The 25,496-nt window shown below is 49.8% G+C and overlaps 1 long non-coding RNA gene across 1 annotated transcript; it reads left to right on the forward strand.

The window, feature by feature from the left end:
* The first annotated feature begins 23,082 nt into the window (after positions 1-23,082).
* On the forward strand, positions 23,083-24,793 carry LOC131815133 (uncharacterized). The gene is made up of 2 exons (XR_009347588.1): positions 23,083-23,196; positions 23,512-24,793. It is a non-coding gene; the product is annotated as an uncharacterized LOC131815133 (long non-coding RNA).
* The last annotated feature ends 703 nt before the right edge of the window (positions 24,794-25,496 follow it).

Here is a 25,496-nt window from a genome sequence, read left to right on the forward strand (position 1 = left end):
GCATGGAGCCCGTGTCCTTCTGACCTGCGAAGATCTCCTCCTCTGACCCTCCGCGGCAGAAAGGGCACCTCGCCACACACAGCCTCCCTCCCTCCCGCTGTAGCCTCTCATTTAATTGTTTTTCCAGGTGAGAATCACTTCACAGTTCCCGCATACTCCAGGGGACCTGCCTAAGCTCTGGAGATTTCTCTTCAAGGTTACAGACGTCATCGTTCTCCAGGCCCAGAGCAGGGCTACCCCCAGTGGCTCCCAGGTCCTGAAGGCTTAAGCACAGGGACCGAGTGCGGGGCAGCGTTTTGGCAATCTGACCTTGCCACATCGCGCAAGAGCACGGGTTTGTAGTTCACAAAAGCATCTTTCCACAGCGGACCAGATGGTCCTTCCTTAGAGGTTGAACGATTAGAATAGATCTCAGGATATGGGGGACTTTAACCCCTTGTTTTGTTTCTAAGCCCTTTGTGGCCTCTGCTGAAACTCTGACAGCTTAATATGCTCCTTGATCTCCGGATTGTGAAGACTTGATCCTACTACTCATCCACCACAATCAAAGGGGAAATCCGAAAGCCCAAGCTATGCCGGCAAGGCTCCGGGCTCCCACTCCCGCGCTGTGCAGCCCCTGCAGAAAGGCCGCCTTTCCAGCTGTGTGGCTATGTATCCTAGCCTCTAAGTAGCCACATGTGAACCTCAGCTTTGAGCCGCCTCTTTCCCCCGACTGATCGGGGTCATGCAGGTTGCAGACATCTAACTAGGAGGCTGGCTGGGAGGGTGAGGGGCTCAGGCCAGCTCTGCAATATGACTTGTGGAGGAATGCAGGGATGTCTGCTCCGCACAGCCACGTTCAGGCTGGGTCCGCTGCTCCACCAGCTACTAAGAAGTAGGCTGTCCGGGGCAGGCTGATCTCTACCCACCTCCGGACCCCACTGACCAGTGTTGAGACTGTCTGTGGAGGACTGTGGCAATCAGCATGCCCACCACATACACACATCCACATCTCCGGGCGCAAGGCAGCCAGCCCTACCTGCACAGTCCTACCCGCAGTTTTCCCACCCAGAGCCTTGGGGCTTGGCTCAGTGGCCCAGGAGGCCACCCAGCCTTTCATGCGGACAAGCAAGAGGCTGATCGCTACATTTCCCTTGCCCTGTTGTGGTGCAGAGAGTAATAACAATACTAATTATAATTGTAATTGTTTTTAAAAGATAAAATGATGTTCTCCAGAGACCCTGCCAGCTTGGCTACAAATGCCGGCAGCACAGACCACAGACTGTGAAGACTGTAAATCTAGGAACAGCCTGGGGTTTTATTTCCACGGTTCTTGAAAGCTGCATCGCGCTTGCAAAATGTGAACCGATTCCCAGGAATCGCATCCATTTTATTACTCGACGCTGACTCCAGCTACTTTGCCAATTACTTTTAAGGGGGAAAGAAGTAGAAAGAACGTCTATTAAGGGGAAATGTAGCTAAAAGGGCCTTCTCTGGATACAAAGAACATTTGACAGGAAGGACAGATACAAGTTTCAACGCTGGGTTCCGCCCCCCCCGAAAACACTCGAAATGTCCTTATTTTGTGTCCTTCCAATGTCCACCCCACCAACTGTTTTCTGGCAGAAACAAAACCCTCCACCCATACGGATAAACCTGTCACACATATGCATGGCCATGGGGATGATTTGGGTGGTATTTGCGATGATGGAAGGCGGCACGGGGTTTGGGGCGGGGGGGCTGTGAGAAGGGAAACCTCAGCAAAAATAGAGTCAAGGGACGTCTGGGTGACACAGTTGGGTAACTGTCTGACTCTTGATTTCTGCTCAGGTCATGATCTCAGGATTGTGAGATCGAGTCCCAGGCCTGGCTCTGCACTCAGCATGGAGCCTGCTTGGGATTCTCTCTCTTCCTCTGCTCCTCTCACCTTTCCCGACTCGAGCCCTCACTAGCTCTAAAATAAGTCAATTAAAAAAAAAAAAAATGGAGGGGCGCCTGGGTGGCTCAGTGGGTTAAAGCCTCTGCCTTTGGCTCAGGTCATGATCCCAGGATCCCAGGATCCCAGGGCTCTCTGCTCAGCCGGGAGCTTGCTTCCTCCTCTCTCTCTGCCTGCCTCTCTGCCTGCTTGTGATCTCTGTCTGTCAAATAAATAAATAAAATCTTAAAAAAAAAAAAAATAGAGTCAGGAAGGCCTGAGGGCTGCAGCCTACAAACCAGCATGGGGAGAGAAGACAATTCCCATGTTGGACTTTAGCTCCAGGTTTAAGGAAGGAAGGAAGGAAGGTATGAAGGAAGGAAGGAAAGAAGAAACAAAGAAAGGAAGAAAGGAAGAAAGACCCCTCACCCCCTGCAACAGGGTGCCGACCACCACCCACAACCGGAGACACACCAGCACGACCTCTTACTCTTCTTCAGTGAACTCTTGATCAGAACCACTCTCCACAGTTTCCTCTTTACCCCTGATAATGAGAGCTGGCCTTCCCTTTGTCTCTTCCGACTTGCCTTTCGTTCGTGATAGTTGGCACGTCCTGGCTTGTGAGTATTCCCGAACACACTCATTTTGCTTGTAAAATATGTGGCTGAAAGGGTCCGTAGACAAAAGGACGAGACTGATACAAAGTGAAAGTTAAGCAAGGCTTTATTTCACGCCAAGCATCAAGAATCAATCAAACTGACCGGCCAGGGCCATCTCTTGCAAAGAGGTGACCCCTCCCAGCCTCACAGACTAACTTTTATAGAGCAAAGGCCATGTGGTTGGGCCTGGCCACATACAGGTGGCCAGTTGAATTACAATTCACCCTATAGTAGTTATTTGAACTAGCCTATCACTCTGGTCAGAATTGGCGCCCAAAAGGCAGGGCCCATATTCTTGGGCGGTTAGGGAGGTGCTTTCCTGATTGGATGTCTCCACCTGGCTTGGCTCATCCTTGGCGGGTAGGGAGGTAATACGTGCGCTTTTATTGATTGAAGGTTTCCACCTGGCCGGACACGTCCTTGTATCTGGGCTCCATCATCTCTGCCCAGCCTGACATGTCCTGATATCTGTGCTCCGTTATTGGGGGCTATTTGGCCGTATTTCACCAATTCTGTTTCTAAGTGCTTTGCTCTTGGGGGGAAGGGGCAGGTTCAATCTAAGTTTACTGCATAAACAACAAAATGGCTCGCTCTGGCTAAGTAGGCCCTTACAGTGACTATTTTATTTTTAAGTTTGACAGGTCCTCCAGGCTGGCTTGGAGTTCTGCCTTTACTACCATTTAAGTGTGACCTTGGTCGCTGATTCAGACTCCGAGTCTCTCTCTCCTGTGAAACAGGAGCAGTGCCGTTTCCCCCACAGCCCCACGGGTAGCTGAGCAGGGCAGGGAAGTGCTAAAACTGAGGCCATCTGTGATACTCGACAAATCTCAACCTTCCCTTCCTTTCTCTTCAGTTCCTTCACCCAGAAGCCAAAGCTACCTGTCTACCCTTCTCCAGTGTTGTCTACATTAACATAACTTTACTCTTCTAAGCAAATAACCTGGTTGTTCACTGTAAGAAGTTCCCGAAAGTTCTTCACTTTGCCCACTTTCAATCTTTGCCCTGCCATCCCCACCCACCCCAAACCGTGGGGGGCTCAACACACAGTGGACAGTGCCCAGACCACATACACAACCAGAACTCTCACCTACAGCCTGCAGCAGCCAGCCCAGCAACTGGTCATTGTCAACAGTAACCAGCCCGGGAAGCCAACCTACTACCTACAAATCAGACTTCTAAGGAGTCAGCCCACTGTCTCTAGCCAGCAGTCCGGGAAGCCGGGACTTGATTAATAATCACCAGCTTCCTGATTGCTGCACCCACTTGCCACTTGGACGAACTGAAGGAGAAAGCCAGGCAGGCACCCCGAACCAGTCACATGGGCTTCCCAGCATCCTGTCAGCCTGCCTGTCCCTTGCCCATGCTGATAAGCCTCCGATCGGGGCACATGTGAACTCCCTTTCTCCCAACCCTCTGCCCTCCTTTGTGTCTGTGCCAAATGCAGGTGATGGTGGCTGATTCCCTTGTTTTGAATATATATTGATATTATTTCCATTTATTTATATTTCCATTTATTTATTATTTACATTCCATGGAGATCTGCCTCTTCCCAAGGAGATGGTTTATGGGGTGCTGGGCTGCAGCAAATGCCATCCTATGTAAACAGATGAATAATATCAGGGTTCCTCTCCAGTAGGACAAGGAGCCCGCCTGAACAACCAGCCCCAGCCCACCGGCTCTCACTTACATTGTGCCCCAAAAGAGGGAAGAATTGGCATATGGGGAACTGATGCAGTTATGGCTGTAAATAAATAATAATCTGCCTGGATCCAGAGACCTCCTGGTCTCAGGGAAACATAAACAAATAAAAAATTTTAAGATGTAATATTAAAGCTTTAGAGATACTAATGATATTTTTAAAGGTATTAAAAACTTATGAGCATAGAGTTGAGGGTCCATATCTGGGCTCTCTACTCTGTTCCACTGGTCTATGTGTCTGTTTTTATGCCAGTACCATGCTGTCTTGGTGATCACAGCTTTGTTATAAAGCTTGAAATTAGGTAACGTGATGCCCCCAGCTTTATTTTTGTTTTTCAATGTTTCCTTAGCGATTTGGGGTCACTTCTGATTCCATACAAATTTTTGGATTATTTGCTCCAGCTCTTTGAAGAATACTGGTGGAATTTTGATCGGAATGGCATTAAAAGTATAGATTGCTCTAGGCAGTATAGACATTTTAACAATGTTTATTCTTCCGATCCAAGAGCATGGAATGGTCTTCCATCTTTTTGTGTCTTCTTCAATTTCTTTCATGAGTGTTCTGTAGTTCCTCCAGTACAGATCCTTTACCTCTTTGGTTAGGTTTATTCCCAGGTATCTTATGGTTCTTGGTGCAATAGTAAATGGAATCGATTCTCTAATTTCCCTTTCTGTATTTTCATTGTTAGTGTATAAGAAAGTCACTGATTTCTGCACATTGACTTTGTATCCTGCCACGTTGCTGAATTGCTGTATGAGTTCTAGTAGTTTGGGGGTGGAGTCTTTTGGGTTTTTCATATAAAGAATCATGTCAAAACAGGAAAAAATATACAGTGGAAAAAAGACAGTCTCTTCAATAAATGGTACTGGGAAAACTGGACAGCTATATGTAGAAGAATGAAACTCAACCATTCTCTTACACCGTACACAAAGATAAACTCAAAATGGATAAAAGACCTCAACGTGAGACAGGAATCCATCAGAATCCTAGAGGAGAACATAGGCAGTAATCTCTTCGATATCAGCCACTGCAACTTCTTTCAAGATATGTCTCCATGCTTGTGTATGCACTCTCTCTCTCCAAAATAAATAAATAAATAAATAAATAAATAAAATCTTGAGCAACAAAACCCAACTCAAGATCATCCTTATGCCAAAAAGGCATATTTTAGGTGACATAGTCTACTCTCCTTCAGTTCAAAAGAAGTGAGGGCATTAGCCTCTGGGGCATCCAGGGGGAGGGTGCTCAGGCAAAGGGACTAGCCAGAGCCCTGAGGGCTGAAACTAATCCACAAATCAGGCTACACAAGGCATTCACTAGAGTCGCAAGTCCTCCTAAAACACTTCCTTAACTGTGCCTTGAAAGAGATTTATCTATTTCCATATTTCCTTTGTATTTGCAACTCAGCTCCCCATTAGAAATATAGTACTATAACTATCAGTGTACAAGGAGAGGGAGTTAATAAATTATGCCTGACATTTCCAGATGGAAGTTTCTTTACAAGGATTAAACTTCAGTGTGCTTAGGAAACTAAATATTTTATAATATTTGCAGCAAGAAAATGCCACAAGGAGGGCCAAAGTTTTAATAGCACAAAACAAAGGTATTGAAATGTCTTGCATTTGCAAGCCCTTCTCAACTCATGAAAAGATCCAATTCTGGTCGATTTCAGTCTTTAAAACAATGAAAGATGTCGCCAATTGTTAAAAACATCTTTCTTTGCTTTCGTAGTGTTTATTTTTTAAATATTTTTATTTTTTAAAGGAGTATTTGAGAGAGAGTGAGAGCGTGCACATGCACGCGCGCGGTGGGGGAAGGGGTAGAGGGAGAGGGAGAAGCAGACTTCCCACTGAGCAGGAAGCCTAGCATGTTGCTGGATCCCAGAACCCTGGGATCAAGGTCTGAGCCAAAGGCAGACGCTTAACCGACTGAACCACCCAGGATCCCCAGTAGTTTTTATTTTATTAACTTAATAAAAATCTAACCATGTACCATAAATAAGCAGAGAGCCCCTACCCCAGACCTATGTGAGGCAGGAAGTAAGAGCACACCTTGGTCAATTCACAGCCTCAGGAGAGAAACATATGGATATGAAACATATGCAATAAAAATGGTGGGAAAAACATGGAGACTGTTCATCAGGCTTGATGGAGCTCACAGAGGAACGGGCTTTGGAGCCAGCACTTGAAAAATGACAGCAGCAAACACAGTGCTGGCTTTGTGTCGGGCATTGCTCTGAGTGCTTTATGACTATTAGGTCACCTTATCTGAACCACAGTGCCATGAGATAGAAATTGGTTTTGATCACATTTGTAATTGAGAAAACTAATATAAAGGGAGTTAAGGAACTTGCCCAAGGTTAACATAGCGAGTACAGAACCTGAATAGAGCCCATGGGCTCTGGTACCCGAATGTGGCCCTAACCCCAATGCTTCTTCTCTAAGAGTGAGAGTTTCCCCTTTCTGGAGTCTGACTGGTCTCCCTAACACATTGCAGGGAGGGAAGACATTTTCTGCACCTGCTGAGGTTCCCTGGCTGGGTCTGAACAAAGTTGTATTTTGTTTGGTTTTTGCCATATAACATTGTATTAATTTTAAGTGTACAACATAAAGATTTGATTTATGTATACATTGTGAAATCATCCTTCACCTCACATAGTACAATTTATTTTTATTGTGATGAGAACTTGGAGGATTTACCCTCTTAGCAACTTTCAAATCTATGATGCGGTATCATTACACATGCACAGTCACCATAGCATAAACTGCCTCTCCACGACTTACTCATCTGATAACTGGAAGTGTGCACCTTTGACTCCCTTCACCCATTTGGTGCACTCCCCCACCCCCACCTCTGGTAACTGCTGGTCTGTTCTCCACATCTATGAGTTCAAGGGTTTTTTTGGATTCCACTCTAAGAGATGTTATTCTGTGTTTGTCTTTCTCTGTCTGGCTTGGTTCACTTAGCATATCGCCCTGAATCATAAATTATTACTGAATTCATTTATTAGTTCTAAGAGTTTCTTGGGGGTCCTGTAGGGTTTTCTATATATAGTATCATGTAATCTGCAAATAGAGTTTTATGTCTTCCTTTTTTTTTCTTTTTGCCTAATTGCTGTGAGTAGGACTTGCTATACTGTGTTGAGTAAGTGCCAGGAATAGGCATCCTTGTCTTATTTCTGATCTTAGAAGAAAAGCTCTCCATTTTTCACATGTTGTCTTGTCTTTTCCGCCTTTGTTATGCAGATGGACATTCCTTCTATACCTACCCTTGAACTTTTCATCATGAATGGGTATTGATTTTTGCTGAAAGCTCTCCTTTTTTGTCGAAAAGTTCCTCTTGACCCTCTTAGACCCTCTGGGTCTAAAACAGAACAAGAGTCTTTTATAGCTTTGAGACAAAGAAGAGATAGATTTGTGAAGCATTGACAGGACAAAGAGGAGTATGTGATAAAGCTGAATAGGAAGATGAGGGTTGGTTTAACAAAGTTTGTAAAAGTTTCCTGGCCCAAGTTCCAGGAATCTGGGTCTGATGATGAGAATGTCTTCTCTCTTCCTGATACAGGAAGGGTGCCTTTCACATGGGGTTCTTTTTTTTTTTTTATTTTAAGATTTTATTTATTTATTTGACAGAGAGATCACAAGTAGGCAGAGAGGCAGGCAGAGAGAGAGGGAAGCAGACTCCCTGCAGGGCAGAGAGCCCGATGTGGGGCTCGATCCCAGGACCCTGGGATCATGACCTGAGCTAAAGGCAGAGGCTTTAACCCACTGAGCCACCCAGGCGCCCCTTCACATGGGGTTCTATGGCCTGTTTTGGGGAGGGAGTGTGGGGGCCTGGAGAGGCAGAGTGACTTTCCTGATTCTTCCATTCCTATTTAATCCACCATATTTTGGAATAGTGTGTCCTGAACCTCATCAATGTACAGAAGAAAAGCACCAGGCCTCCCCACTGACTTCACGACAGCACAGCATTCCTGTCTCTCTGTAGGCACAGCGCTAACTCAGCTCCTGGACGGGAACAAATGGATCCTGGGCTTCCTCCACTCCAAATTTCAAGGCCCAATGCACCATGCTTTTGTTCACTGGACTCCCTCCACAAACAAACCCTTACTGGTCCTTCAAGGCTTACTCACACCTGCAAAGCCCACTGCCTCCCTTTCATTCACTTATTGTTTTACTTGCACCGTCTACACTAGCAGTCCTTAGCCCTGAGCTCACCTCTGCATCTGGAAAAGGTCCCGGTGCTCAGGCCCTGTCCCCAGAGTCTTGGACCCAGCTGTCTCAGATGAACTTTGACTTCTAGAAGGGCTGGAGCCTGGTGTTCATGCTCCACACCTTCCCCAGGGCCTGGCACAAGGCGGGATGTCAATCACACGTCCTGTTTGTGGAGTGAGTAAGACAAGCAGCGCGCACCACTGCTCTGTGAGTCGGGTGCTCTTGTTATCCCATTTTGCAGTTGAGGACACTGAGGCCCAAGGATGTTTGCCCAAGATTACAGGGAGTAAACAGGCTTTAATTCTTTGGATGCCAAGTCCAGCGTTCTGCCTGCACCTGGAGAGGAAGGATGGCCCTCCATAAGGTGCCTAGAGCAGGAGAAACTGGAAGAGCCAGCCCCTGTGAAGGAAAGTGCCCCTGGGGTCTTGGGCTGCTCCAGTCCTCTGTAACGTTTGCTGAATTTTGAAGGTTCTCCTTAAAACTCATGCTTCCTTAAAACTATTCCCATCCTCTTGTTTTTAATGAATTATGAGCCATCACTTATTTATAATCCATTTACAGCTGCCTTTATGGGGCAGAAAATGAACTACTTGCCAAAGTAATTACCCTTTTTATAGACTTAGAACAAATGCTCCTAGCCCATTCCTTTCTAAATGGCTGTTGTGCTAGGTTTCTGCCCTTTCCTACCTGCCTCTCTACACTCATGATGGAGCCAGTTAGGGTGGTTTTTTACACTCACCCTAGAAGCCAGACCAACATGTGCAGAAAGCTGGCTTCTTTCTGTAAGAGCTCAAGCATTTTTAGTAAAAGGCTGTTTCTTTTTCAAGAGTGAACAGGTGTCTTCAGACCAACACAGCCCTCTCTGGGCACAGGCTCGTAATCTGCTTTGTACAGATGCTGTCACTTGGGTGTGTGGCTGTCTTGTCCAGCCAGGTGGCAAGGAGGGAAGCCTTGTAATTTGTTCAGCTCAGTGCAGAAAATATCAGGGCATTCATGCCAAAAATAAAATAAAATAAAATTACTAGTTACCGATTTGACTCAACATTCAGAGTTAATAGTTATTTTTAATATTCCAATTGATAAAGGTATGCAAATGTATACCTACGGAGCAACATATTGTTCAGCCAGTAATTATTCCAGAAATTATTCTGGTATCTAAAATGAACTGAGCACATGAAAGCTGCTTTCTCCTTGATCACTTTTCACTGTATGTTATTTGATTAGAAGTCAGAAGTCCTCCAAACCCTGAACATAATTTCTGGAGGTGATATTAAAGAAGCAATTTAAAGAGTGAGACTAAGAGAAGCAACAGAAGTGCAAATGGGTTACAGATAGGATTTCAATGGTTGGGATTAGTTAAGAAACAGGATTTTAAGACACAAATGCAACGGCCAGCAGTCAACCTCATTCTGGGGTTCTGGTCTCAGGAACAAGCCAGGTCTGGACTCTCCTGTGCTCTTCCCATGCTTAAGAAGCAAAAACTTTGAGCTCAGCTCCAGTGTTTGCCCAAGGATTGGCTGCCAAACGGACCGTGGGAAGACTTGAGGTGTCATCTAGCCTACGATGCGGTGATTTTAAGCTTTATTCAGGGACGGTGGTTATGCCGTAAGCAGCTGTGTGATTTTACGTGAGTCACTGAGGCCCTTTCCGGCCCCAGCTTCCGTACTGTGAAATGAGGCATCTGTGAATCTGTGACAAGATACCGGGGGGGGGGGGGGGGGTGGAGTCAGCTGTAGGTGGGAACAGATCATCGGAGGACAGAGCTCCATATAGAGAAGATGGGGACTCTCCATGTCCAGGACACACCTAGGCATCTCTTCCTGCCCCTGAGAGAAGGGGAGGAAGGGAGAGTCGGTGGAAGGGAAGGGAGAGAATGGGACAGGAGGAGATGAGTGGATGAATGGTCCCAGCAGGGCAGAGAGTGAAGGATGAGCCCTTCCCACCTGGTCATTGTTTTATGGCCACTTGCTTGGACAATTCTTGAAGTGCCTGAGACTTCTAAAACATGACCTTTCAGTAATAACGAGATACTTTCTAGAGAATGCCCAATGAAAGGTGGCAAGTTGAGTCTCCCTGGACTGTAAATGCATTAAGGAAAAAGACCATGAGGAGTTTCGTTAATTTCATACCAGACACATATTTGCATATACTGTCTTGCTCATAGACATGTAATACTCAGTCACAGACTGTATACACATGTAATGGATACACGTGTGCACATCACATGCCACACAGAGCATACATGTACACACACATACGTGTGCCTTCAAGACATGTGCACATGTATACATATCTGACACACATGCACATTTGCTCACATTCTCTAAGTTGAGTGCCTTGCACCAGGAGGCCAGTCCACAGCACGCCGCATGACTGACAAGGCCATGGGTGACCTCACTTGGCCCGTCATGCTTCCGTGGGACCATGCCCTTCGTCCTTCTTCAAGAATCATTTCATGCATTTGAAAAGATTTGTTGGAGGAACCAGAATCCAATAAGAGGACTGTATGTTTGACGTGGGTTTTACCGCCAGCTCACCTCTAGCATGTGTCCCTTTCGATCTTGCCCATCTCAGAATGCTTGGATTCTGTTTTCTTCTCTTTAAACCATGCTTTCAAACAGACCAATGTGATGTCATCAAAATTAAGTCACATCACCAAGAAAACAACAAGATAAGCCATTGGTTCAGAGAATACACTTGTAGATCACATTTCTGATGACGGACTTGTATCTGGAGGGAGAATACAAAGAACTCTCAAAACTCACTAATTAAAAAACAAACAAATAAATAAATAACCCAACAACACATTTTTTGAAATGGGCAAAAGATTTGAACAGACACTTCACCAAAGAAGACATATGGTTGACATGGAAGCACGTGTAAGACATTCCACATAACTGGCCACAAGAGATATGCAAACGTAAGCCCCAGTGAGGCACAGAGACTTCTCCGTTGGGTTGTCTAAACCAGGGAAGGTTGGCAACGGAGCCTGCAGCCAAGAATGGGGAGCATCTAGAGCTCTCGCCCCCTGCTGGCGGGAATGGAAGACATACCAGTACTTTGGAAGCTGGAACGCGGTGACTTCCAAATTTAGACGTATACTATCCCCCACCCAGCAACCTCACTCCTAGATAAATACCCAAGGAAAAGCAAAACATAACTTCACTCAAAAACCATTATGCAGGGGCGTCTGGTTGACACAGTCAGTGAAGTGTCTGACTCTTGGCTTTGGCTCAGATCATGACCTCAGGGTCGTGAGAACCTGCTTAAGATTCTCTTCCTCTCCCTCTGCCCCCCCAGCCTCCTCCCCCCTCTCTAAACCAAACCAAACCAAACAAGACAAAATAAAACAAACAAACAAAAAACGGTATGCAGATGTTTATGGTGGCTTTCTTTATAATTGCCCCAAACTGTAAAGTACCTACTACGTGTTCTTCAACAGACAAGTGGATCAACTGTGGTACATCTAAACAGTTAAAAAAAAATACTCAAAATTTTAAAAGACTAAACTGTTGACACACAAAACCACATGGGCGAACCGGAAATGCATAAGCCGAGTGATGATAATCAGACTCGAAGCCCGCCTACAACAGGATTCTGTTTCTAGCACATCTGGAAAACACAAAACGACTGGGACAGAAAACAGAAGAGTGGTTCTAAGGAGCTGGACCTGGAGGCAGGGGCTTCACTCCAAAGAGGCATAGGGCAATTTGTCAGGATGATAGAATCGTCCTATATTTTGATTTTGATGGTAGTCCCATGACCATATATACTTGTCCAAACTCCCACACCGTACACTAAAAGGATGGATTTGCAGGTGCCTGGCTGGCTCAGTCAGTAGAACATCTGACTCTTGATCTCAGCGTTGTAAGATTGAGCCCCATGTTGGGCATGGAGCCTGCTAATTAAAAAAAAAGAAAGAAAAGAAAAAAAAAAAAAGGATGGGTTTTGCCATGAGTCAATTGTACCTTCAAACAAATAAGCTGATTATTTTCCAAGTACCCCTTTCTTTTGGTGCCTTATCAGATACAGCAAAGAACAACCAACCAACACTGTGAACATTCTGACTTGAAATCTCTTCACCCAGAGCCACAAGTCCATCAGTATATTTTGGACAGTCCCATCAAGTAATCTGCATGACGAAGCTTGCACTCTGGTTGTCTCCCGAGGCCAGAGCCTACCTTGCAGGATGCATTCTGGTAGCAGCTGCACTCAGGAACCCATTTCTGTAGGAGTCAGCTTGGGCACCAGCCACAGATCACACCGATTCCAGGTGACACGACAGAGTCTCTGTCTTCCCTGTGAACCACGAGGGCTGCAGGTGGACTGAGGGGCCCCCAAGTTGCGCTGGGTGCTGCCAGCCTGACTGGCTTGGGCTGCTCTTTGTTAGCCTCCTTGTGTCTGCTCCTTGCACACCAAGGATAAAGGAGCCACCACTCTCTGGGGTGTGTTGTTTTCACAACAGAGGGCAGAGACTCACAGGAAGCAAAGCCCAACCACACAACTGCAGTGAAAGGTTTTGCTCAAATGCGGCGTATGGTCCATTGGCCAAAACAAGTTCCATGGTCAAGTCTAAAGTCAGTGCATGAGGGAAGAGTACTCTCCCACCTGGACACTCAGCAAGGGTCGAGGACACAGTAATTGCAAACAGAACAGCCATTCTCAGGAACACTGTACGAGGACAGGACTGCTGGGGTGTTTGTGTTAGGGAAGAGCCAGATGTGAACCTCAGTGTGCTTCAGAGGGAAATGGGGACCTGAGATTCAACTTAGTTGGCCGTGAACTGTGTCTTACACAGCAGCTGAAATTCAGCTATTCATATCTGCCTGTCTACGTTATCAGGGCTCGTGCTCAAAAATACGATGTTGAGTGAAGACACTAAGGTGATGATTTGGTTGGTGTTAGCTATTTAGCTAAACTGCTCTGGAATGGTATTGCTTCAGCACCCATCCTAGAATTGATTATTTAATACCCGCCCCCAAGAAAGAGAGGTAGAATAAATGCCCTGCAAAATTACTGAGCCTTGAAACTCTCTAGAACCTATACCCAAGCCGTGGCCCAAAAGCATCCCCTCTTTGCAGACCCCGAGAAAGACTCCGCACCATCCAGAAGTCAGAAGCTCACCTCAAGTAGCTGGTGTGACGCCATCTCTGAGGGGTTGTAGGAAGGTGCCACTCTGCAGGTGGGCTGCAGTCAGAGCCTGTCCCCCATGCCACCTGCCCTGTGGTCATGGGCAAGTGACCAAAACACCTCTGGGCCTCAGTTCTTCCAAATGCAGGACAAATGGGGATGAGAACGAAGTTGTTCTGAAAAAGGAGTGAGGTTGTCCACAGGATGCCTTGGAGAAGGGACTGAAACAGGACTCTGTTTATGCTTCAAATAGCTGGACAATCTACCCACAACCTTTAAAATGGAATGGAACTGGAGACGTAGCTAGACAGTTCTTCCTGTCCAGTGTGTTGGGTATGACATTCTGCCCTCTCTCCTGGCCTGCACGGGTCTGCTAGGGAGCCCCCGGCAGTCTTCTGGGGGGCTCCCTTCCTCTGTTCTACCCCTTATCCACCATACCCACAGTAAGTGTCATCTTTGTCCTCTGAGAAATAACTTCACAGCACCATATGCAGCTGTGCCGAAGAGCTTTCTTTCTCCAGGCTGAGCATGGAGGTAAGTGTAGTCTTCTTGGAGAGGCCAGGAACACAGGGTGAGGGATGGAGGAGGCCAGCAGGGCTGGGGAGAGCTGCAGAGAAGCCACTCCCCATGTGCCGCCATGCCTCTTCCTTCACATCTGATTCTAACTCAAACCGTTTTAGGAAATAGCTTTCTAAGCCGAAGAGTTTGCCTGGGGATACTTACAACCTGCCACCGCCCGTCCGCCGTCCCCCCCCCCCCCCCCGCACCCCGATGCTCTGGAGGGCAGGTTTCTGCCAAGCTGTGGGGGCACGTTCATAGGAGGAAGCATTTTTGGAAATAGATCCTCCACACCCCTCCAGATAAAATGAGAATGTCTACTTCTTGGGAGGGATTCTGAGTGTTATTTCTTACTCTACGGTGCAAGAAAGAGAAGCATATGGTGCGCAAACACCTTTCAGGTCCATGGATGTGAAGTCATGAAGTTGTTTGTGAAAAACAGCTCAGTTCTATACTTAAATGTCTGCAACACAGCTGCTGTCACGGCGCGATGTGCGCGGTGCTGGGGGGCATTTGGTGGATTGACAACAAAAGAAGTTGGTACTGGATGTACTCTGGTGTCACAGGAATAATTATGCTACTGAACAGTTGCTGAAATCTATTTTTAACATAAATCTCAATAATAGACACAAAAATGAAAGATTCTGTAAACCTGTTACAGGGGGGAAAATGACTCAGGTTGAGAGAGTTTCAGTAAGCGAGGGAGGTTGTTACTAACTTTGTCCCCTTGAAGGTCAAGAATGGCCACGGCCGTCCGCCTTCACTTCTCTTCACCCCTCATGCTTTGTGGTACCCCACCCACCCACCCCAATTCCCAAATACCCCCATCTCTGGATTCTCTTCCTCTCTGTTCCTTCAAGTACGTTCCTGCCCTTCTCTTTTCCTGCCTCAGCAAGTGAAAGAAGTGGTTAAGAAAGTGAGTTGGAGTCAGATATCCCAATTGGATATCACTTCTTAGAGCAATCTTGGGAAATAACTTAATGTCTGTAAATCTCCATGTTATCCGTCTGTCTAATCAAGATTATGAGTATGTTCCTATAATGTAAGCTCCCTGCAGGACCTCCCCTTTCTACAGCTTCAGAGGGCCCCATTTCACTCTGTGTGGATGCTCCCTACCCTGTACACTGTATAAGGCAGCAGACAGCCCTGGCTCCCTCACCGGTTTGAGATCTATGTGGGCAGATACTGTCTGTTTGGTTCACCAAGTGCCTAAGACACTGTGTAGAGTACAGTAAACACCCAGTAAATGCATATGAGCATCAGCTCTGTCACCATTTGCCACTCAGCTTCTTATCTCTCTGCTCCAACGTCCTGCTGTGCGGCTCCTACACTCAAGGTCATATCATGGTCCAAGATGGCTTCTGGAGTGCCAGCCATTGTATCCATACTCCAAACACAGAAAGGAAAAAGGGCAAAAGTGTGTTTCCCAGCTAATCAATGAGCCTTCCCAGGAGCTCCAGGAAATGCCTCCATTCACAGCTCTTGGTCTTGAACTTAGATGTGTGACTACACCTAACCTCAAGGGATTGAGAAATACAGTTCTTGGCTAGCTCATTGTTGCCCCATAAGAAATCAGGGTTTATATTTAAAAAGAAGGGGAGACTGTATATTGGTAGTCACGTAGCTATTTCTGCCACAAGGGCCTGGGGTATGGCTCAGAGACCTCTCTCCAGGACTGCCTGCAGCGAGGCCCAGCCCGGAGCTCTGTCTCCACAGCCTCACATTAGGGAGGGTACTTCTCTGCGGAGAGGCCTGTCACATTTTTAGAACAATCAATGTCTGAAAGTCTTTGTCTGTTTTTTATTTGGTTTGATTCTGGCTCTGACAGCCATTTCCCTGTGACTTCTGCCAGTTTGTACTGCCTCTGCTTCATGAGACCATCCTGAAAACAATCTATGTTTTTCTTCAGTGTGATGGCGAATGCTCTCCTGAGTGCTTGGACAATATAGCCTTTCACATTTTTAAAGGAGGCCACTCTGTAATCAATGAGAACTTGCCATCTTCGAGCTCTATCTTTCCAGATCCCTAAACCTTTCTTCCCAAGGCCCTCTCCTGTTCTTACTCTTCACCTGTCTGTCATGGGCCTTCCTAAGACCTGGCTTCCAGGCTGTGCGGGATGCTCCAGATATGATCCAGCCAGCGGGGACTGTAGGGGACATCACTCTGTCCTGTTCTTGCCGCCCCCTGTATCATATCGGTGGCTCATAGTGAGCTGAACTATGGGTGGCTTGTGGTGAACTAGCTCATCACGAGCCACCGATAGTTCACCAACTACCTGAAATTCTGGGTAGTTTTCCCAGGAACCTCCATCAGGACAAGAGCTCCCATTTTGTAATTTGTAATGTCGTGAACCTGAGTACATTTCTCTCTGAACTTGTATTTTCTTTTTAGTGGGTGGTCCCCAGATTTCAATTTGTGGAGACATTTTAGAATCTTGATGTTGCTGTTTGGGGGTTTTCTGTCCATCCCCGCCCATCCTCATATCCGTCCCATATCTGTTCCTGAGTCTTTATCTAGGCCAACCATTTAGCATGAGGATCAGAGTCGTGTACTAGGACTTGGGTGAATTTCACAGTGTCATGCAGCTCAGGTAGGGAACAGGCTCTTCTAGGAAAAAACCTTACAAAATGAGGGTTAGCAAGAACAGGGAAGACATAGGTTTTTCTCACACTGTCTTTGGGAGAGGGGGCCAGTTGGCATGACAGCTGACCTCCCCATGTGACTTTGGGTGCCAGGGGAGGGGCCTGGCTCCCAATCGCTATCCCTTCTTTCAGGGAAAATTTGAGAACAACCTTCCTGGGGACCTGGCAGCCAGGATCTGGGCTTTCTGGGAAAGCAAGCTGCCTGCAGCCAGAAACCCCAGGGCCCATGGACGTTGCAGAGCTCACAGAAGGATGCAACGTACCACTGGAGGGCGGGGTCCCCAAAGCCCAGCTATCTGGCTGTCCAGACAACCCGGGGCGGGGGGTTCCCAGGGTCATTTGTGCTCAACTTCACCACCTGCCCTACACCTCCCAGGTAAGGACTTTGAATTCAGTGTTTCATTCAGTTACAAACTCACCTAAGAGTATTGACGTCTGACCCAAAGTATCTTTCTATAAATAAATCAGTAAAAACAGGCAGCCCTCACCAAAATCTCACTGCCTGAGTTACATATGCATACTCAACCCTAGTCTATCCCCTTCCAGAATAGCAGATCTCTAAGCACCGAGACTGTGTGTTATTCAGCCACGGACTGGAGGTTAGGCACTGCACCAGGTGACCTGTCCCTTTCAGATCTCCCACATCTGCTGTTTCACTGACTCTGGAACCCTTCAAGGGTGGGTAACACCCAGTGAACAGGAGAAGAAACCAAGGCTGAGACAGGTGAAGTGTTGGCCAGATGACAGGCACCGGGGCTGGATTTCAGCTGAGCTCAGAGCCCCAAGCCCTGTCCTGTTGTATTAACTGCCTTACTAAGTGCAGGCTCATGGTAACTACCAAGGGAGAGTCTAGTCGGTGTGTCTTTGCACTCCCAGGCAGGATTATGAGTGATGATTCCCAACACGGATAGACGTATGTCCTTGTAATAGAGTATGCATGGTCTTCCCAAGGGGACATTGGGTAATGGGCACCTGTTACCAGCTCGTGAAATGAGTGACACCCTGGGCATGAACTCCTGTAAGCCTCTCCGGGACCTCACCAGCCTGCCACCCCACGAACCCGTCACATGAAGTCCTGGCCCATCCGGGGGGCTCAGCCACTCGCCACTGACAGCAGGTGATCGGCTCCTCTCTGTCATCAAATGTCCCCTCTGGGCCAATATCAAGACTCCAGAATCTCATGCAGTTCAAGTCTGCCCCAGCTCCATACTGCCTAGGACGCCTAGGGAGTTAGGGTCCCCTAGACAGCTGGCCCTCTCTTTTTCTCAGTCTGTACCGCATTCAGGAGCTACCGTTGGGGGCCTCTCCTGCGTGGTTAAGGGGGCGGGTCAGGAGCTGAGCACAGGTGCTCCCAGAGAGGTTGCTACGGGTTCCCCTGTGACCCCTCTTCCTGGGGACCAAGGCCCTGGTGCAGCTTGTCCCCTGGAGGGCTGCGCCCAAGCTTCCCCCCCACAACGCAGTTTCTGCCGCCAGTAGGGGGGCGCATGGGGTGGGGAATTAGCGCTCTCTGTGATGCACACCAGCACCCCTGTATCATATCGGTGGCTCGTAGTGAGCTGAACTATGGGTGGCTTGTGGTGAACTAGCTCATCACGAGCCACCGATAGTTCACCAACTACCATTAAAGGTAGGGTCACCCCGCCCACTTTGTTCACCCTTCTCCAAGCCCACAGATAGGGAGACGAAAGTTCATGCCTTTCTGGGGAGCACAGGTGACACAGCTTCCAAGAAGCTGGCAGGGAGGCTGGCCCCTCTCTGGGAGCCACGAGGAAGATGGACAGCCCGCTGTCCCTCGGACCACACTGCTGGAGGTGTGGCCGGGAACCCCTGACTTGCGCTGCTGCGGATCCCGTGACAGACAGCTGTGGCGGTTCGGGACATTGTCCCATCAGAGCTAAAGCCTCCACTCTCGGTCCCAGGTCCTACAGCGAGGCCGCTAGGCACGCCCAACGGGCCGCTGGGGACCCTCCACTCCGCCCGAACAACCGCTTTCCTGGCCCGAGATCAGCGAATTCGCTTCAGTGTGTGATACGCTTCCCCCCACAGAGAGGTCACCCGATCCTGCCGCAGCCATCCACACAGATATCTCGTTTCAAATCCCGACTCAGACGTCAGACATTATAAGGGCCGCATCTCCGCACGCACTTCGGCGTTTCCCGGGTTCACGGAGCACAGAGAACGCCGGGGGCCCGAGGAAACAGACTTGCAATGGGCCCTTGCGGCCGCTAGGTGGGGGCCGTACGCCGGCGAGACAACAACGCCGACTGGGTTTCCGGGGAGCCCGAGCGCCTGCCTGCTGGAGGCTGGAGGCTGCGCAGCCCCGGCGAAGGCGGTTATACAGGTGTGCCTGTGCAGAAGCAAGGGAGCGGTGAAATGCGAGTGCAAGAGGCTGGACCTGCCTCTTGCGGGTTCGCAGCGTGTGACCTGCCGTGTGGCGTGCTCGTGAATGGGGGCGATGGTGTTCGTCTGTCCGCAAAGAGCCGCGCGCTTGGGACAGCCCCAGAGAGGCTTCTCCTGGGTTCCTTCCTAGTTCCGACTGATCTAGGGTCATCAGTTCGGCCCCTTTGCCTGGGCGGCCGCTCCCTGATAAAGACACAGAGGGCAGCGGGAGGAGCGGCAGGACTTTCTCGACCAGAACGGGGTGGGATGGGCCAGGCAATCCGCACGGGGGACAAGGCTGAGGAGTCGGGGCCTCACCTGCTGGGCAGCGACACCGCCCTCAGCAGCCCCTGCCGCTCCTCCGTCCTGGTCCCAAGCCCGTGGCCAGAGACCCTCTCTGGGACGGACTGACTTTAATTCAAACCATGTGGTGGCCCAGGAGGGCTTTGTGTCCGGACCTGCCTTCCTCCTGGGCGTGCGGGGCAGGTGTCCACCTCCAGCAGAGGGCACTGTGCCCGAGCTGGCTTTTGTCAGGCATCTGCAGGCTGAACACGCCGTAAGAAAATTCTGGAAGCCGCAACCTTGCAACTTCACCCGTCATAAACACTGGGCTCTAGTTCCAGGACATTAAATCAAGCATGCTCTGCAGAACTGGGCTAATGCAGCAGGGGGTGAGGAAAATCTGGTTCTGCCTCCCTTTGAGGTCAGGCTGTGGGGCACCGCCAGTGGCCAGTCTCCTGGGACGCTGTCCCCTGGTGAAGGGTAACCGGCACTGACCAGCAGGGGGCAGTACTGAGCGCTCCACGTGCGCGGCCCCTGCCAACCCTCTCAGTCCCCTGTCCACCTTCCTGGAGGACAGACGGTCCTCGGAGAGCCACCTGCCCTGACCAAGGTCACCTCGTGGCCACGCCCAGCAAGGCCAGGGCAGGGTGGGTGGTACTTAAAGCCGAACCCTAACCCTAACCGTAACCCTAATCCTCTTCTTGCAGCACAGGCAGGAGAAATGCCACAACCCCCAGAGGAGTGGCCGGAGGGTCTGAGGATGAGAGGAGCACCACGTCCACGCGGCTGCTCCGATCCCCGCCGCTGCGGGCCAGCATTTGTCTGATGTTATGGGCACACATGGATCAGGCCCCAACCTTGGAGCCCCATCTGAGCTGGAAAACAGCAACTCTCACACTGATTTGTCGTGGACATGGAAAGCCATGGTCATTGACCATTCCTCTTCGTTCCAGCCTGAACTTGCTCTGGGCCCAGCTGGCATCCCCTGGCACAGCCCACTCCCTGGCCGGCCTGATGACTCTTTCCAGGTCACCTAAGTGACCCAGTCTGGACACCACATACATGAGTGTGAACTTCCAATTTAGGCCAGGCTGACCCTAGGCCCCACCTCGGCTTCACGTGGGTCACAGCCTTGTGGTCACATGCGAACGCAGACTTGAGGGGTGGGGATTCAGTACATGCTTCGGAGAAGACCAAGACTCCCAACAGCCAGCAGATTCCAAGGACCAAGACAGTGCCATCCGCTTTGGAAAATGACCCGGTCAGCAAGGGATGCTTTGGGATTGGGATCCCTGGTTCACTCTTCCTTTTAGAAACTCCGCTGGTGAGAAGAGCAGGTTTGGACCCAATGCCTTACCTAAGGTGAAAGCATCTGGTTGAGATAATGTGTCGCAGCCCTTCCTCTGAGACATGCTCCAGATCCAGAATTGAAGCTTTGACCTAAGTTGTCACAGTGTGACAAGGGCCAGCGGCCTCGCATAGTATCAACTGTCCCATCCAGCCAGCGGTTGGACCCACCCAACTGGGACATATCACAGAAAAGCGGGATGAATCAGAGCGTAGGGCTCAGTGTCCAGGCCCCCGCGGCCGGACCCTGCGCTGTGCGTCCCACACACGGATGGTCCCTGACATCCCTCCGGGTGGGCCTTCAAGGAGAAAGCCAACCCCCAGGCGTAATCAGAGACACCAGGGAATACTACATACAGAAAGACTCAATCACTGCTCCTGTCTTCAAAAACTCCAAATGGGTAGAGCCAACAAAAATGAACTTTCGTAAAAATTTAAGTTGAGTTACTTAAATACCAATAATCAATTCACGGTCAGCTTGCAACTGAACGCCATGGACAAAAGTCCTAAGACCTTAGAAACTAGAGTGACCAGGTGTCTGACTGCCAGGCTTGGCCTATGGTGGGGGGTGAGGGGCTGCAGACAGGCCGGGAAGGTTGCTTCTGATCTATTACATCTCACATGCTGCACAATTAGCTCCCAAAACGGATTTTTTTTTTTTTTTTTTTTAAGAGAGAGAGTGCATGAGAGTGGGGAGGGGCAGTGGGAGAGGGAGAGAGAATCCCAAGCCGGCTCCCTCCCAACATGGGGCTTGATCCCACAGCCTGAGATCATGACCTGAGCCAAAACCAAGAGTCAGACGTTCAACTGCCCCCAAAACTGATTTTTTAAAAACCTGGAGTGTGATTCTCCCTGGAAGGTCTGGTGCTGCTCGTGTTTCAACCACAGCCATTGTCCCAGAATAACAGTCCAGCTCCAGCTGGTGATCATTCATTCCCTGGGTTCTGGGACCCCCATCAGCGTTGGCAGGACTGCCTTAGAATGAAGCCTATCCCACGGCTGAGGCTGACAAGCCTCCACACGGTGGCCTGTCCCTCACGGGTCCCTGCTGTAGGCTGTCTGCCAGACGGTACACAGAGCTATCCCAGCCCCCCTCCTCCATCAGCCCTGTGCAGAAGCACGTGGGCAGGCATGGGGGTCACAGAGATGGTGGAGACATGGCCTTTGTAGGCCGAGGTGAGCAGTCTTCACGTGAACCCTCCAGAGAACTTCCACGTTGTGTCAGGAGCACGACAACGGGGGCAAACAAAGGGAGCTAAGGGGGTGCCGAGGGGGTCCTGGAGGCTCCCTGGAGGAGGCAGTGCAGGAGACGGGCACTGAGAAAGTAACCAGGCCAGGGTGGGAGCCGATGGGAGGGCAACACAAGGTGAGAGAACACTGCGGCGAACAGCAGGGCGCGGAGCCAGCGGGTGCGTGCTGGTCCCCCTCCTCCAGGCGCTGCGCGGGCAGGACTCTCTGGCTAATGAAACTTGGGTAGCTCGAAACTGGCCTTAGTGGGAGTATTTATATCATGGAAATTGGCAAATGCTGCAAATAAGGACTGTTTCTGTTTATGCAGCGCCGTTGACCGGCACCAGGGCGACTGGTCAACTTTAGAACTACCACGGGTCTTGGTTAGAAGGAACAGGAGTTTATATGACAGGCCCTGGGCTACCTCGAGGCTCCAAGGAAGCTGCACGCCTTTGGAAAAGGACATAACCAAGGAGCTGAATGCTGTCAGAAACTTCCAGAACCTTCCAGCCCTCAGCTCTGCCTTCTCAGGACGTCTCTGTGTCCTCTCTCTCTCTCATTTCTCTCTCTCCTCTGTGTCCCGGTCCCAGGGAACATGGCTGAAATGGCTCTTTTATTTTTTATTTTTTTTAAGATTTTATTTATTTATTTGAAAGATAGAGATCACAAGTAGGCAGAGAGGCAGGCAGAGAGAGAGAGAGAGAGAAGGAAGCAGGCTCCCTGCCTGATGTGGGGCTCGATTCCAGGACCCTGGGATCATGACCTGAGCAGAAGGTGGAGGCTTTAACCCACTGAGCCACCCAGGTGCCCCTGAAATGGCTCTTTTAAATGTTAAATGTGACAGCTCACCTCCTGAGAAAGACTTCTTTCTCCTTCTCCGCTCTAGTTCCAGAATATTCTACAGAAAAACTGGAATCCGTGCACTTTGGCCAGGTGTTCACTGCTGGACTAGCTGGCCATGGCAAGGGAGGTGTGCTTCCGGGAGGGAACAGGAATTGGTCCCCTATTCAGCTGCAAGCCCAACCCAGAACCAGTCAACGGTGCCCAGAGGTCAGGTGAACACCGCCGTCTGTCGGGTGCTGTGGGGCTGGGTGGGGAGGGCAGTCCCAGAAGGAAGGAGGCCGGGTGCAGAAACAGGCTTCAAGAAGGAGGAGAGCAGAAGGTAAGCCGGCCAGGTGGGTGGACGTCTGCAGGGCAGGCTTGGGCTGAACCCAGTGGGTGCCCCAGGCCTAGGGTGGGGGAACCTGGGGAGGAATGCCCTGCTCAGATTTCTTGGGGTGGGGTGGTTTTGGTCTGGTTTTGGTTTCGACGCAGGCTGAATGTTCATTACTGTCACGTACAGTAGCATCCACCCAGCCCAGTTTCGTGGCCAGTGCTTTATCCTTTGCCTTTTCCAACTTGGGATGGGAGCCACTGGCTTCGGACACGGGGTGGTGCTGCCCAGTGACAAGGGACCCCATTCTCTCTGCCACTGCAGCGGGTCCTGGTGGCTTCCACCAGCCGGGCCACGCTCCCCCAGTCTTCCAAGCTGCCCTGCGTGAGGACAGCAGGGGAGCAGATCTTCCTGCAGACAGGACGGCTGGCCTGCCTTCTCCCAGAACAGTGCAGTCAGATAGGAGGACAGTGGACTCGGCGGGATCCACATCTCACATGACCACCGCTGGCTGAGCCTCCTTCCTTCCACCAGGATGGTGGTAGGATTCACTATTGCGTGGCGGACAGGTGGCCTCTTGGTGAGGGCATCCCAGGCCAGCACCCTCTGCGACTTCTCTGGCTTGACTCCTGGTCTGTGTCTGTGTGGCAGCCGCTGCAGGAGACCACCTGTTCAGTGGTCCAAGGCTGGGTCCTGCCCAGCCACAAGAGATGTTTTCGGCGGACTTCACTGCAGCCGCCAGCACCATGGAGCCACGGACATGGGGGGTGAGGTCCCTTTGGGGCTGCATGTTTTATCAGATGCCCAAATCCTAGGCTCTTTCTCCAATAGGCACTGACCTCCTTCCTGGCCTCCTGCCAGGTGCCTGGAGGGAGAGTCAGGTTTCCGTTTGGATTGCGGCCGGTCCCCATCATCACAGAGGATGAGTGTGTGACAGATCAGGCGGCAGGAGAGCCGTTCCAGGGCGAGTGTCTGGCCCAGGAGAGGACTGGTCTCATGCACTCCCTCCTGTGTGGTACTCGCAAGACTGTGCTTTGTTCCTGCCTTCCTGCCCCTGCCCCACTCAGGCTGCAAGTGCTTGTGGTCCTGGTGGTCATCTTCTCACACGCAGGGGTCATGAGCAAACTCATTTCTCTCCACTCTCTATCATTGCAAAAGCCGTGCAAACGGTTGGGGCCCCATGCGGCCTCCGTCCTCATCATTGTGTCCTTGATGAGCTGAGATGCAGCAGGTGTCAATTCCCAGCATTTTCCCAGAGACCTCACAGTTCTCTTGTCCAAGGTGGGTTGTAACTGCCTGGTGCCCTGATTTTACCTTTAACGAAGGAACATCGTGTGGTGTTCAGAACATTAAACAAGAAGGACAGTGAAGTGAAATAGGCGAGACTGGAAAAGCAAGAGAGCCCAGAACAGCCCAGAACTCTGGAATGAGGGGGAGGCAGGGGAGGCTGTGCCTGAGGGCAGGGCGGGCTCCAGAGCCGAGTATGGGGAGGGCTGGAGAGGGAGGCCAGACCTTGCAGACATATGTTATAATTTGCTAAACCCCTTTGTAAAAACTATATTGCGTGAACTTTGGGGATTTTTTAAATTAAAATATACATGCAGGGGCTTCTGGGTGGCTCAGTGTGTTAAGCATCTGCCTTCCGCTCAGGTCATGATCCTGGAGTTCCAGGACCGAGTCCCACCTCAGGCGCCCTGCTCAACGGGGAGTCTGTTTCTCCCTCTGCTGCCCCCCTCCCGACTCATGCTCTCTCTTTCTCAAATAAATCAATAAAATCTCTAAAAATAAAATCGACATTCAGAAAGGGACTCATAGGTGAAGAGCTCAAAGAGTTTACACAAACCAAACGGATCCAACACCTGAATCCAGAAATAAAATTACATGAACCCAGGAGGACCCCCTCCCCTCAACACACACACCTAAAAGCTACAGTCCATAAAAGCTACACAGATCAGCACAACCTTTGCTTCTAACAGGATAGCTTGATTTTGCCGGATCTTATACTCTGTGTCCATAAACAGATTCCTGTGGTATGTTCTCTCTTGGGTCCAGCTGCTTGGGCTCAGCATCATGTCCGTGAGGTATGCTGCAGCAAGAAGCTGTGGGTCACTCCTTCCCGTTCCAGCTGGCGAGTGTGCGACCCCTGATCTGTTCTTTGGTCGATGAGCATTTGGGGGCAGTTTCTGGTTTGGGGTCACTGTGAGTAGTGCTTCTATGGCCCACCCAGTTAGCTGTGAATACAAAACTTGTCCTAATCTCCTTATTCCTAAACTATTAATTTATTCAGCCTCAAGGAGTAGATCAAACCA

This window comes from Mustela lutreola, chromosome 14, assembly GCF_030435805.1.
Source record: "Mustela lutreola isolate mMusLut2 chromosome 14, mMusLut2.pri, whole genome shotgun sequence".
Lineage (NCBI taxonomy): Eukaryota > Metazoa > Chordata > Mammalia > Carnivora > Mustelidae > Mustela > Mustela lutreola.